Source organism: Haemaphysalis longicornis, unplaced genomic scaffold, assembly GCF_048455015.1.
Source record: "Haemaphysalis longicornis isolate Haplotype H1 unplaced genomic scaffold, Haemaphysalis longicornis Haplotype H1 scaffold_1, whole genome shotgun sequence".
Lineage (NCBI taxonomy): Eukaryota > Metazoa > Arthropoda > Arachnida > Ixodida > Ixodidae > Haemaphysalis > Haemaphysalis longicornis.
Genome location: NW_027526203.1, coordinates 285,354,388 through 285,369,959, shown reverse-complemented (window position 1 = coordinate 285,369,959; position 15,572 = coordinate 285,354,388). Strand labels below are relative to the sequence as shown.

The following is a 15,572-nucleotide window of genomic DNA, read 5'->3' as shown; positions in this document are numbered from 1 at the left end:
CGAGAGCCCCCACGTGAGCGCGGGCCTCGCGGCGATAGACACAGGCCCGCGCCACAAGACCACAGAAGGCGCTACTCCATTTAGTTACCTTGCATATAGTGATCCCAAGCACTTTCCAGATAAGTGTTGCTACATAGGATTTGCCGGAAAAGGCATGATTCGACGATTACACACCCACTAATCCTTGTTGGCTGAACCCTACATATCTGAGCACACGAAAATTCCTCAGCATCATGATTGATGGCAATCTATCCTGGGCGCCTGAAGCAAAGAGGGTGTATATGAGCGGATGCCTGCGGCAACTCAAATCGCGACATTTTTTGCTGGCATACGGCGGGTACGTGACTGCCAGCCTCAAGAATATGAAACAGACCCCGTTACCGTCCAGCTCCGCCAGCAACTGCCGCCGCATCGGCTGCTCGACGCACCGCCGCAGCCTTCAGCCCCCAGAGTAAGCAAACCATTGCCAACTTCTCGATGATGGAAGCACCACTTAGCAAAAACCCTCTGGCCTGTGTCGCCATGCGGAGCAGGACAAGATTCCCGTCCTCCTCCCTTGCTCTGGAGATTGGCTTCGCAAAGATAATCTGGCCAGGGTCTGCCACCCATATCTGCGCATTCAAGAACTGATTCATCCTCAAGATCTTCAAGTGAACATCGCCTCTCGATTACCTCTCCCTCCATCTTTTTCCCAATCTCCGACTCCCGGCCCCTGGGCTCTCACTTCCCTGGTTGTTAGTGAGACCCGGGACGACTAAACGCCAATCATGAGACGCCTTGGTGCCGCGTGAGAAGCGGTCCCACCCTTCCACTCCTCACGGTGCACTAAGAGAGCGCGCTGAACTTTTCAGGACTTAAATTCCGTCCAAGCGCCGGTCGGCGGGTGTTGGGCATCCACTTTTTACAGAGGATTTAGGAAGTAGATAATTCACGAAAACAGAGGACCGGCGTTTTGTGTGCTAGTGCATGCCTACTCAAACGCCCTCGCCCATTGCAAAGCGCCAAAAATAGTTGTATTTGTATTAAAACTCCGTTTTCGGACAGAAACTGTCGCTTTGAACTTCCTCGCGGCAAAGTTTGCTCAGCCCCGTCAGCTGGTTTGCCGAGCTCGAACAACCGACACCTATGTAACCAGCTTCGCGTTGCTCGCCGAAATCGCTTGATTCGCGGAACGGACCAAAGTTGAAAATTAATTCGTGGAAGAACAAAACACATGAAGTCTGAGCATAAATGACAAAGGCGGGGAAAATTGCGCAGTAAATGTCCCCCGACATCTTTGAACCCCACGTAGCAGCACCAAACCACCTTTTTTGTGCATGCCCGCGAGCGTGGACCCTGCCAGAATTTATTTGAAAAATAAAGCACACTTTTCAGAACCCGAGAACGGACCGGGCCAAGCTCTAGCTGCGGGTTCCACCAGGCCAAAAATCTGTTTTGTTGCTCAATAACGAATAGAACAGCACACACAAGGATAGAATAAACAACTTCACGAGGACACTAAATGTAAGTTCGGTCAAGCAGACGAAACTCATTACATCAAAATTAGGGCAACCCATTCAAAAAAGAGCACCAGGAGATTGTTCCAAGAAACCATACACACTACGTAAAAAAGCCATCATTTAATGGAAATAAGAAGACATCACCGATGGAGGTGGCTCGGCGTGCCTGTCGTAGAATCGACAGCGCCAGAGACTACAAAGGCCAGCTAAAGCAAATAAAGGTTAACCACGATATCTTAACGCCATTGGTTCTTTATAAAACATCCACAAAAAACACAGGGTTCCTGAATTCCGCATACAAAACAGTGATATTGGCCTCTGGGCGTCAACAGAGGCATCCGCTTACAGACTAGACAACAAAAAAACGTGATCTAGCATTCACGCTTCCACAGTAACCAGAGTGTAATCTGAAGTACAACGTTTTAACTGCTTCCGAAGCACACATCTATTGAGGACATTCTGGTATCGACAACCGAGGTGCGGGATGCGATATTTGAGAATTTGAGGGAACAAGCCAAGAAATGGATTTGCGCGAAGTGCTGAACACATACCCAATCTTGAAACTGACCTGTAAGAAGATATTTTCACGGGAAGACGTGTATCTCGCTGCAGTGAAAAAGATGCGTTGCCACAAGTTGGTTGTTGGCGGGTGCCTTGAGAGACAACAAGAAAGAGGGCCGGCCCCGACGGTCTGACAAGTGTGCGCTATAGTTGCATGCTGCTGACTTCGGACAGTGACTGTAAATACTGTGTTACACTGTATACACTGTAACTGCCCTACGTTCTCCACGCAGCACTATCATAACGAGCCCCTCCGTGCGAAGAACCCAATAGTTTCGGGGCACTTCAGCAAACATCGGTAAAACAATACCGTCGAGGGAAGAAGGGGTGAGACGACGTGAAGCACAGCTCCCCTGAAAATCGGCATTCCGCAGCAGAAGAATAACGAGAAACAAGCTGTCGACCCGAAAAATAAAAAGGCTCCGAAGCCCCCTCGCTTGACCGGACGAAGAAAAATGTCGCGTAGCCTCGCTACGAGGACACCGAACAAATGTGGAAAAAACAGTTAAATCCCGCAACCCGAGAAGCGAACAATACAACACCTGTCAGATGTAGAGGAGACAGGAAACGAGATACGCAATGTTTGCCCGAGAGAAGACCGACAGCTGCCGCCCGAGAATTTTCAGCATACGCCGATACGCCGTGGCTTTATTTCTTGACGCATGTAAGGCCAGTCCCCCCGCTTGTGAGTTTAATTTGGAGGTTTTATGCGCATATTTTATGTCGCTATGAAGTACAGGAAGAGGAAAAATGCCAGGCGCTTCGTATAATTAGCCTCAACTGGCATCAGGCTAAAATACAGGTTACATAAATCTACTTAAATCTACACGCTACACAGCGCTAAAATACAGGCTACAGGTTGTATTTTTTTCTTGGTTTAGCATAGGCTGTAATAAGATACCGCTCGCTGATTTCACTCTGCCATTGTACCAGGGGTAAGGCCGTAGTCTACTCTAAAAAATACTCAAGAGGACTGTGATTTGGGCGAGTTGGTGAAAGTTCATGATTGACAATCCAGCGCGCGAAAACACGGCACAAAAAGAACGAGAGTTAGACAGGACAGCGCTGCATTTTTGCTTGCATTCTACTTTTTGCCTGCATTCTCGCATCACTGCCTTCTCTGTAAGTGTGTGGTGTCAAATAAACTTGAAACTCGAGAGTCATCTGGTAGCCCAACAAAAATGCTCGAGGTCATACCTCTAGAGATGATGATGATGATGAATAAACTTTATTGGTCTGAATCGAGATGCTGGTATTACTGCACCCGCACGGTGGGAGGAGTCTACTCCGGGCACCGGGATGAGAAAGAAAAAAATTGCTCCGCACCAACCCATGACAGGTACCAGTGGTCGCCTTAGAGAGCGGAGGATGACATCGTAGAGAATTGAAAAAAAGAAGGGGCCCGAGAAGTCGAAGAAGGCGATGTTGACGGCCAGACCTGGTGCATGAGATGTACACTAATGCTAGTGCTAGGCCGCTTTTAATGGAAAAACCTGCGTTGAGCATAAAACATGTCGGCCAAGAGGGCCACAGTACGATCGAGAGAGCATTTCGCGCCGCTCTTCTACTTCCTCAACGAGGAGAAAGCACTCCCTATAGCTACAATTCGTGCTCTCACCGGAAAAAAAAAGTTTTTCACCATAACGTAGAAGCTTTCCTGCACACTCCCGAGTAAGCTGCTCTCACTCACGAGTAGTGGTCACATCACTGACACATTCTGCAGCAAAGCTGTATATAGCTAACCATCCCGGTTTTCATTCCGGTGAAGCCGCCTCACTCGGCACCGCTTCTGTGCTCCTCTTCGCCATCGCTGACCCCTCTTTCACAAATTTTATACCCCTCGCCACCCCCATGCCTCTTTCACATTTGGGCAATCGACTAACAACCAACAACGGCGCTACGGCCGTTATCAGCAGTTGCACTCTGAACTCGCTCTGAAGCGGACGCGTGTCGTTCGCTCGAAGGAACAAGACCGGGAATCGAAGTAGGGCGCGAAAACAACGGAAAGCCGCTACCGCGCAAAGTGCAGCTGCCGTCGCTTCCGCCTCAAGTTCTACCTCGTCGAGTAGCTCCGAATCCCTCCCGTTGCCTGGAATGCCGACGTGAGCCAATAATTCTTGCTCAGCTAGAATGGCTTCTGGAGCGACATTTTCGCCAGTGCCTTTCCCACCTGAGCACGCGCACATCACCTGTTGCCGGTATTGCGCGTACGGATGTGAGGAGGGCGGGGGGGGGGGGGAGGCGTGCCCGCACAGCTTTAGGTTTCGTGCCCTCACCGATGATACGTCCGTCGTGCGGGTGGCAGATTTAAACGTGAACTTCTCACGGCCTAATGTGACCTGGCTGCTGTTCTCCGTGGTCGAGCAGCTTGGGTTGATGCGTTACACAGATAATAAGAGGCCTACGACGCCGGAGGGAAACGAACAAACCCATGTTGGTTCCATTGAATAAAACTGTAGTCCTCCCAAGTCTCATTCAGCTAATTGGCCAGGAAGTATGTCCACTCGCATTTTACAAACAAACACGTCTTGTTTCGTGCACTTTTTGGACTGCGCCCAGCTTCGCTGGTCATCCTTTGAATTTTTCTCCTCCTCAAAGATGGACTGGACAACAAAACCTGCATGTCAGACGGCCGCATGTGCCGCAGCCTACGGAGATATAAAGGCCCATTTGGAGTAAAGAAACTGCCCAAGAAGCGCACATATACCCACGGGGTTAAATCAGTATATCGCTATTTCTTCGAGATTGGTATAGACGAGAATTTAAATCGTGCACTAGGCGCCGCCATTTTCAAACGATCGAGGTGCTAAACTCGGTGACAACTTAAGAACGGCACCGGAAGTTGCCACTGTGCCTTATCACCGTAGCCGGATGTTTCTCCGCGCAGCGCAAGTAGGGCGTCACTGGGAATATTTTGAACATGGCGTGAGCCGTTCCCGTGATTTTTTGGACTTAATATGCTTATAAACGACTCCAGTGACGACAAACAAACTGCGTGAGACAAGGCAGACGATATCACGCATTCATAGAAAACTCCTTTCAAAACGCTCGCGCACTGACGTCACGGGTCCGGCGCTTTGGCGGAGTGATACACTACATGAGGTGGTGCCGTTCTTGAGTTGTAACCGAGTATACCTGGAGTGCAATTTTTGGGGACTGCGGGGCGAGCAGACGACGCCGCAGTCCGACGCTGTTGCTCCGTGCCGTGTGTGGATACCAGACGCCCAGGCGGCATCGAAGATCGGTAAGTGTCATTTATTCGGTATGTCAGCAGCGACGTAATCAACAGTGTTTTAAGGATAACGTTCAAAGCAGCCAAGAGCTGTCAGCTTTGCCCGAAAATTCCATTCCCAACCCGCTAAGGTGGCGTGCTACCCTCTACGCGCTTTGTCCTGACGGGGGTTGCCTGTGAGGCTACGTTTCGCCATGCCGGCAGGACGCCCAATTGTTCATCTCCCAATGATGTTTATTTTCTTAATTGTGGGCAGGCTGCCGTCATTTCCTTTATTTGGCGATGTACAGCAGCTACTCGTCCGCGCGTGATTACGCCGTTGTTGGCTGCACCAACAATCAGCGTAAGCGCAAAGTGCTCATGCAAGAAACGTGTGAAGTGCCCCGAGACAAAAGAAGTGTCTGCATGTGCGCAGTCTATTCGCTGCACAAATGCCCTACGTTCCTTGAGTGCCGCCGCGAATGGGTCGTTGTACTGAATCGGAAAGACTTCTAACCCAGCAAATTAGCTAGAATAAGTACGGTCGCACGCTGCTTTTGACACTTACCGATGTTCGGTGCCGCCTGGACGTCTGATGAGCACGCACGGCAAGGAGAAACAGCGTGGGACTGCGGCGTCCTCTGCTCGCCCCGCAGTCCCCAAGGATTGCCCGCCAGGTGGCGCTTCGATCGTTAGAAAATGGCCGACCCGGCAAAATTCTGGTATTATCTCAGTAACCGTTAAAAACAGAAACGCACTATTCTTGATGAACAAAAGATCTCCATGAAGTTCGATCATTACGTTTTGATTCCTTAATTTTTTTTCTTGTGATGTTTTGTTTAGCCAACAATACGAATACGAATTTTAGATACTGACACTGTCGAAATGGCGAGACAAACGAAACTCTATAAGTGCATGCAACCGTTGACATTCTTAAACGCCCCTACTTCTCAGACTCCAAAGAAGCGGGTTCGATTCCAGGTCGCGGTGGCCGCTTTTCTGACGGACGCAAAAAGCGGAAACGCCTGAGTGCTCGAGATTTCGGCGCACGTCAAAGATCCCCAGGTGGTCAAAATTAATAAGGAATCCTCCACTACGGCGCGCCTCATCACCTGTGTAGCGTCGGCGCGTTAAAATCTCATAATCAAATCAATCAATACTTCTCAGACTCACCAACGATAAGCACGCCCACAATCGCAACCCGTTCCCACAAATTTCAATTTCCTTTATCGATTCTGAAACGAGCGCGATGACACGAGAACACTGATACATTCCACTGCCACTCTTGTCAAAACAATGCAGGCGTTCTCTCGTCAAGCCACATGCAGTCTCCCCCTCTTTCCCCGGCACCCATTTCAGAGTAAACTAACATCTGAAGCAAGCACAATACTTTAAGCAATATCTTGGTTCGGTAGCTCAATCAGACACGACTTTAGCACAGGAAATATAACTTGCAACAAAAATTTCAGACAAAACAGTACTAACAGTTTAGTACGATAAGCAGGCATTAGGCGTGGTACGCAAAAAGCAATCCACATAATTCACGCTGGCATCATCTCCATTATGTGTCCAACGCGTAAGGCGAATTCCTCACTACCGACATGGATGCAGTCAAAATATCGCGAAAACTAGAACAAAAATTAACAAAGGTGTCAGTACTTCGTTAATTTTGGTTCTCGTTTCACTCATTTTTACTGAAGCTCATGACCTGATACACGTGCTCGAGCCTCGGTAAGATTGCAAAATTCATAGAAGTCTAATAGATTTATTTGTGGCTTTACGCCGAAGCGGAAAATCCACACACGGGAAAATCCACACACTCTTCGGCCGAGCCTTCCTTTTGCGCAGAGACTTGCGCTTTCTGAACACGTACATCCACAGAGATTTTCGAGGCTAGTGGAAAACTATCAGCAGAAGCGTGCTCAGATAAACAAAAGACGTAGCCTTGTTGCTGTGACCTGCCATGGCGCCTGCAGCAGACCGCTAGTAGCAGACATGGTTCTTTCCTCCATGGTAGCAGACAGCCCTATGCATAGGTTGCCAACCATCCCAGCCGAGTACGTCTAGGCGCGGCCGTGTAAGTGCAAGAAGTTAATTCCACTTTCAGAATAATTTTCATTGTTTTCTTTCAATTACAGCAATGCACTGACAATATATATATATATATATATATATATATATATATATATATATATATATATATATATATATATATACCGTAAAAACCCGCGTATAATACGAGGTGTAATTCGGGGCCATCAAAATCAGAAAAAAATTTTCATCCGCATATAATGCGAGGTAAAGAGCACAGAAAACATTTATTTGCACTGCAGTTACCGTTCAGGCATTGTCAGTTTTCGCTCGCACTGTCTCCCAAAGTCCGTTCAGTCGTCGTCAGGTTCGCTGGCGCTGTCTCCTGAAGTCGCCTTGTCGGAAATGTCTTCCCACAGAAAATGGTCCTCAGTGCCATCAAGGGCGTTCGAGATGCCGCATTTCTTAAAATAGCGACTGACGAGCTCCTCTGGGATGCTGGCCCACGCATCCGCGATTCAGCCACAAAGCACCACTGGAGATGCCCGCGTCAGCCGTCCGGTATCTGTCACTTACGGTTCTCCTGACCTCATCCACTCTTGGTAGCAGGACCTGATGCAGTCTTTGAAAGGCTTGTTGATGCAAACGTCTAGCGGTTGCAGCTGGGATGTCATTCATCCTGGAATGACAATGAGTTCGGTGCGGGGTGCGCGCAACAACTTCTTCACGGAATCAGCCAGGTGGCAGCAAAACGCGTCCAACCCGAGCACTGACGGGAACCCCAACAGTGCTCCAGGCCGCCGACACCACAAAGATTTTATCCAGTCAAGGACCAGTTGCTTCCTCCACCCGTGAATGCTGCCTTCGGTGACGCCGAACTGTCGTCCTGCGGCGCGATTCCTGATGGTCTCGGCACATAAAATAACTTTCTTTTTAATTGCAGCCGAATGCTGCCTTCGTGCACCCGACATCGTGATAGACTTGCGGTGAACGTGCCGATCCTTCGCGTGGTCAAAACAATCAAAATGGCGCCGGCTGAGAGAAACAGCAGCCAGCTAACAGCACCGCAAGATGGCGCACCCTCCGCTGAAACCGAAACCAAAAGTGCAAATTTTCGGCTGAAAACGTTGGGATCCACATATAATACGAGGCACAAATTTGACATAGTAAAATTTGGAAAAAAACCTCGTATTATACGCGGGTATTTACGGTATATATATATATATATATATATATACATGTGACGTCGCGCAGATGGATGGTACAGGGCAGTTGGCCGGAATGGGAGATTAGCCACCAAGAGAAGGTGCGGTGCGATTGTGGTGGACGAGGAAGAAGTTAATAAAGGTGTTGGTTCGACAGATGCCTTGTCTTCTGCGTTACACACACACACACACACACACACACACACACACACACACACACACACACACACACACACACACACACACATATATATATATATATATATATATATATATATATATATATATATATATATATATATATATATATATATCGAGGCATTTTCATCCCTGTCCAGATTAAGCACGCTCAATTATAGGCGAAACTGATCGCTAGGCAAACAACGTTGTAATGAGACGGGAAGCTCCCGACGTGGTTTTTCTGTCATTTCCTGTCCGAACGCTACTTCGTTTTATCTACGTCACGGTTTTTTGACGGGACAGCGACTGTGACGACTGTGTGAATGACGCATTACGAGTCGCAAACGGCCATCTGCCGATATTCGCCCTTGTAAGCGAGCTGCAGTAAACGTCTTTCGCGGATAATTGCTGCCTCACCGCGACCCCCAAATAAACTGAGCAATTAAAGTCTATCTATTCACTCACTCTCTCATATTATCAACGCTTCATTCTGTTCCCCGCGGTGGCCTGGTTCAGGGATTAAATCACCGTAGCTGATTATTTATGCACTGATATGAGCAGACGCTGACAGTGCGCACAATCATACGCTAACGCACAAGACATTCAAGCAGATTTATCTCTATTGTTGCGCTGAGCTAAATTGCTACCGCATTGCCTCACCCACCTATGAAATTTATTTCAGTCGCAACAGCACAAAGAAAAGCTTGATTGATTGATCGATTGATTGATTATGACGTTTAACGCGCCAGCGCTACATAGGCGACGAGGAGGGCCGTAGTGGAGGGCTCCGGATTAATTTTGACCGCCTGGGGGACTTTAGCGTGCGCCGAAATCTCGAGCACACGGACGTTTTCGCCTCCATCAGAAAAGCGGCTGCCGCGGCCGGGAATCGAACCTGCGTCCTTGGGCACAAAGGAAAGCCCTTCCTGCTAACTGATCTGGCTATTCAATATACAGTTTCCAGAGCAATCACCCTGATATTTCGGAAAAAGGTACGCGAGTCCTGTTGGATACATGCCTTTAAACACAACGTTAAGCAGGACCTTCTCATTCGTTCAATGCACTGACAAATTGAAATTCTAAATCAGTAGGAATTCTGAATTTCGGAATTCTTCGCTAAATAGGAATTGCTGAATACACGGAATGTTCGTGTGTGCTGCGCTTCTGTATATTTCTTTTGCTGTAAAGTTTTTTGTGCACCCACCGCGGTGGCTCAGTGGCTAAGGCATTGTGCTGCTGAGCGCGAAGACGCGGGTTCGATTCCCGGACGCGGCGGCCGCTTTTCTGATGGAGGCGAAAACGTCCGCGTGTACGAGATTTCGGCGCACGTTAAAGATCCCCAGGCGGTCAAAATTAATCCGGAGCCCTCCACTACGGCGCGCCTCATCGCCTGCGTTGCGTCGGCGCGTTAAACCCTACAAACAGTCAAGTTTTTTGTAGAAAGTTCCTTGGTATTGATCTCGTTTTCGTTCGCCTTGTGTGTGTTTTTTTATGTTTATTGCATGCTGTTGGCAATGCTCATGTACGGGTTCATGGGCCTCATTCAGGCAGATTCCACTCACCCTACCCACCCGAGACCCTGTTGCCTAAATAAATAAACTACACAACAATGACTAGCTAAATTTAGCTACGAGAGAAAATATGGAGTATTTGTACCAGAGCCGCTTCACGCGATCCTGTGTGAAAAACACAGGAGCGCGTGAGGCGCTCACTGTGACGACCAAAAAGCCTGCTGCAGTCACGGGGCTGGCCTTTTATGCCGCACCCATGCACAGCCTATACGACTCAGAAGCAAGCAGCCACGCCACACGTATTTTACGAAGCTTACTGCCAAGAAGGATGAGACGGACCCGGCCAAAGGTTGTGAAAGCACCAAAAAGGCGCTATTTGTGGTTACAAAAATTACAAACAGCGAATTAGAACCATACATGGAGAATATACATTGGATTTTATTACCGAACAAAGAAATAAAGTTAATAAAGAAAATGCGAAAAGTTACTGTCACCTTGTAAAGAAGAGTGGCCAGTCTCACTGCGTGAGGGTTCTCGACTCACGCCAACTGATCACCAGCACACAGCACAATACGTTCACATACATACAACTGCACTCCGTCAATTTTCCTTGAATAGCAGCTGCAGAAGCCTCGGGTTTTTCTGGGCAAATTGCGAGATGATATGTGTGATGAAGTCTGTTGAAATGGCTCACGCAATAGAGGTACTAGTACTGGCATCCCTGGCTTTCACTGCAGTATAGGCGTACAAGCGTTTTGAGGGGCTGTTTAAAGGTTTTGTTTCGGGGCTTGGGTGGTGCCGACATTTCGCAATTCCGAAGGAAAGGGTGTACAAGGTGATGGCGCGGCACGGGAGGATGTTACACTCTCCCTACTAGGTGTAGCGGGGAAGATGTTTTGCTAGATATAGCTGCAAATTTGTCCAAAAACTGAAGTTCTTGCGGTAAGACTGAATAAATATAGAGTTTAGAAAAACAAAACAAAAAAAACTTCATACCTTTCAGAATTGTTCGCTATCTTCAATAGCCAGCACAGGCAGTCTGCTTCACTGCCGTCACATGACCGGCAATGTTAGTCAGTGTCTAAAGTGCAATGTTGATTGCAATGCTGGAGGGCGTTCCATACGGATACGCAGGACCTGAGAGTGGTAATCATTTGAGTAGAGTGGATTGTTGGGCTAGTTGGTTCACGTACATAATAAAAAAACTTTTCGCTAAAGGACGGGAAAAGAAAAGGACGTCGGTGTCGTTCTCTCCTCTCTTCTGTCCTTGAGGGCAAAGTTATTTTAATTATGGGCCAACCAAGCTGTGCAGCTTTTTTGTAGTGCATAAAAATATCCCATTTTCCAAGGGGGGGCATTTGCCCCCCCCCCCCCCCTTGCCCCCCCTTCCGGACGCCCATGGCGGTGGCGAGATTACGCCCACAGCAGGCTGAAGTTTACGCCAAGGGACGAAAGACTGGCTCAATAAAAACAAAAATTAGGAGGAGCCAGTGCCGATGACTCCCAAAGCGGGTTCGAGTTTACACTATGGGACGAAAGAAACGAATAACAAAAAAAAAATCCAGGGCCATCTCCACTAACGTGAAACCTGGGGACGGACGAATCATGCAGTGTATTCTTGGCGCCTTGGCGTTTTCGCCAACGGATATGAAACCGCTGGGGGGTAGGGGTATGCACCTTTACTTTAAAAGTCTCTTGTCTTTAAAGCACGAAGCTCTCTAGCGAGAGGCGTAAACGAGTGTCCCGGTGTTTTAGTACCGTCACTACATGTGACGACGATTACGACGACGACAACGGGAGACGCCAACAGCCCCAGCCCCAAAGGGGCCTCCCCCCTAAAAAATAAGCTGATCAGCCAGCGCTGATACGTTCCACACTGATGAGTTGGTTCGAAGTACAAGTTACACACAAACAAGCACATGTGCAACCGATAAACGGCCAACAATATTGACCGACAAATATGAAATTAACGCCTTGTAATTGCTGTGGGTCTGGACGTGCGAAGAGTCGCACACGAGGCGCGCCTACAGCCTCTCCAACGCAATCAGCGTTTCAATTCCGGAGACTGCTGTTCGAGATGCCCGCGTGGAAAGTGCGTATGTATTCGTGTGCCGCATGGGCAGGCCGTGGTTCCAACCCGCACCACCTGGAACCGTGCCCCTCGCACTCAAAACTAACCAAAGACGGCCAGTTTTTGCTCGCCGCCTCCCTCCGAAACGGTGAACCTCTGCGCTCACACGTGTGCTGACACAGACGCCACGGATCCCCACCTAAACGGTGGGACTACGAGTGGCGCACCACGCAAGCTCACGCGCAGCTCCCAGGGTAAAAGCCGCGTACGTTCCCACCCACAGATGGTGCCGTAAGCGAGGAAGGCACCGTCCGTTCTGACTTGTTCGAGACGGATATGAGTACGCCATATATACACGTAGCAGAGTCTGCTTGCAGGACGCTATTTACGATTTATCTGGGAGATGACAGCCTGCGCAGCAGAAGGGATGAAACTGAAACGATTACACCGAACGAATCCTATCCAAAACAAAACATTATTCATACCGATCAGCATTGCTTTAAAACTGGCTCTTCTCGCACGCTTCAAAGCCCCATGGCCAACTTACCTTGCTTCTCCGCTGAATCAGGAGGTGTGCTAAGTTTCGCCGCACGCAACAGGGGGTGTACTCGGGTGCTTAGCGTGATAACGTGCTGTTTACATCACTCCGCCCGAGCCAACGCGGCGTTCAGCACGGCCGTGCGAAGTTCACGCCCGTAAAGTCCTTAAGGCACCCTCCTCGCCCAATCAGAGGCGATTACAGACTTTGAGCGAAACGGTCACTCGCCTCGAGTCACCTGTCGCAATCTCAAGTGTATTTTCGTTTTCTTCCCCAACCCCCTCTGATTGCGATAAGATTAAAGGACTGTGGTTGTTGTGACTAGCGTAGGGAGGCAACGACCGACGCAGGGGCTCGGTTCCGATCGCCGCTGCTGCGACAGCAAAACTCTAGGCTTGCGCTCAGCCAAACGCGTTCTGCACGACAGGTGTATATTCGGCCTCGCTTCTGGAGATCGCTATGGCACCAACTTCCTTCCGCCTATCTCGCTAACACCCCTCAGGCCGGAAAATGTTCGGAAAGAGAAGTGTCGCACCAAAATGATGCACATGAACATGAACACATGATATATATATATATATATTTTGTGCGACACTTCTCTTGCGAGAAGCGTGCGAAAAGAGCCAGTTTTAAAGCAATGCTGATCGGTATGAATGCGTGGACGTATATATATATATATATATATATATATATATATATATATATATATATATATATATATATATTTATTTATTTATCGATACTCTCAGCCCATTGTTGGGCTTATTACAGAAGTGGAAGGGTACAATACACTTTGGTTACAGGAAGAAAAAGTAAGTACATCTCCGGAAATGCAAACACAAAATACTGTTGGGAAATGCAACATGGAGGCAACAATAACATGCGCTACAAACACAGGTGATTACATGGTTCACTATTGGCCAGGTCACATTTATAGATGACGTCCTTACTGCGGCGTATGTTAACACACACACACACACACACACACACACACACGCACGCACGCACGCACGCACGCGCGCGCGCGCGCACGCATTCTCTCTCTCTCTCTCTCTCTCTCTCTCTCTCTCTCTCTCTCTCTCTCTCTCTCTCTCGTCTTAGTAGCTGAATCACGGGCCGTAGTACCTGATCAAAGGACCGTTGCACGTTTGTTGGAGTGCAACGGTCACACACACACACACGCACACACGCGCGTGTGTGTGTGTAGCGAATCAGAATGAGAAATGAGGGGCTCGTTGAAATAATACAGAAATAAGGATTGGCAGTCAAGAATGCCAAGGAAAGCAAAATGGGAGGATGTGGTAGGTCATTGAAACAGATAAAGAATTTTCGGAAGAAAGAAAGAAAGTGGTGAAAAAATGCCCGCCGGGTGGGATCCGAGCCAACGACCTCCAGAATACGCGTCTGGTGCGATGACCACTACGCTACCGGCGGGGCTGTTTTTTCCCTCCACTTTCTCGGGTATTTAAGTTAAGGAATTTGCTGTCTGCATTTTAGGGTGGTAGCCAACGCCACTCGAACTACACACACACACACACACACACACACACACACACATATATATATATATATATATATATATATATATATATATATATATATATATATATATATATATATATATATATATATATATATATATATATATATATATATATATATATATATATATATATATATATCAGGGCGTCGCATCCGAACCGGAGGGGCTGAACCGAAGAAGAATTAAATAACGGTTCGATCATCGCAACGTTTTTAGATTGGGTCATCCCTAGCTGATAACACGCGGTCAATGTAATATGGGGCTTTTCCCTTTTATGCACCATCAGCTTCGTAGCCTCTTACGCATTCTTCTCCTCCAGATCAGTCGCAGCCCTATCCACGCCTTTTCGTGGTCGCAACATGAGAAATGGCTATGTGCCAATGTTCCAGCGGCACTGTGCGGCTGGTCGCGCGGGTGGAGTAGTGCAAGGCTGAGCAAACTCAAAGCCACACTCTCGGCAACCTGCAGACGATAATGAAACACCCACTTTGCTCTCCACTCTGCAACTGCGCAGGGGCAGTCAGACCGCTGTACTGGTCCAGACCCTAAACGTGCCTCCATACTGCATGTCATACTTTGCTTAAAAGATGACCACCTGGAAAGTGTCAATGCTTGACAAGTGAGACGCTCAGGAGTAACTCAGTGGCTGATCCGCCGGCTGCTGACTACAAGGATGCGGGTTCGATCGCCGCACCCCGCGGCCGTTTTTCTGATTTAGAAGACAAACGATCACGTCCACGCGTCGAGATTTGGACGCGCGCTTGGGGTCCCCAAATGGTCTAAATTACGCTGCCACCCTGCAATATACGCGGTGCGCCTCAAAGCACAGGTCTAGCTTCGGGTATCGAACGCGGCAATATTTTTTTGACAAGCGTGTTTAGACAAAAATTAAAAGCACATCACGTGGTTTTGAGTCATTCCGTGCAGAGTTCATACATGGGTATCTTCTGCGCTTTATTTTGTGTCTTCAGCTATCGAATCAGCACAAAACCAAAAGGTTATTTTGCTCCAGACATACCTTCATTCGTCCAACCTTTCACATATCCAAAGGTGTCATCACTGCAAAGGCAGCCAGCGCCGTGGTGTCTGATATAATCGTCAGTTTTCAGGACACATAAAGCAGACAAGTTCGCGCTTTTTAAACAAATGAAAACAATGATAACAGACATAGCGGGGAAAACTGTTGGCGTATAGTGCAGGCTTTATCCTTTTACAGTCAAAT

At 48.2% G+C, this 15,572-nt stretch overlaps 1 protein-coding gene across 3 annotated transcripts in view; it reads right to left on the bottom strand.

The window, feature by feature from the left end:
• Positions 1 to 15,572, bottom strand: part of LOC144147086 (alpha-(1,3)-fucosyltransferase C-like) — a 45,928-nt gene that overhangs the window by 6,386 nt on the left and 23,970 nt on the right. The window contains exon 1 of one of the 3 annotated variants that reach the window (XM_077679138.1): positions 12,817 to 12,939. The exons of the other annotated variants lie outside the window; for them this stretch is intronic. The gene's annotated coding sequence lies outside the window, so the exon portion shown is untranslated. Of the gene's footprint in view, positions 1 to 12,816; positions 12,940 to 15,572 lie in introns of those variants that run through there. 3 annotated transcript variants of the gene reach the window in all.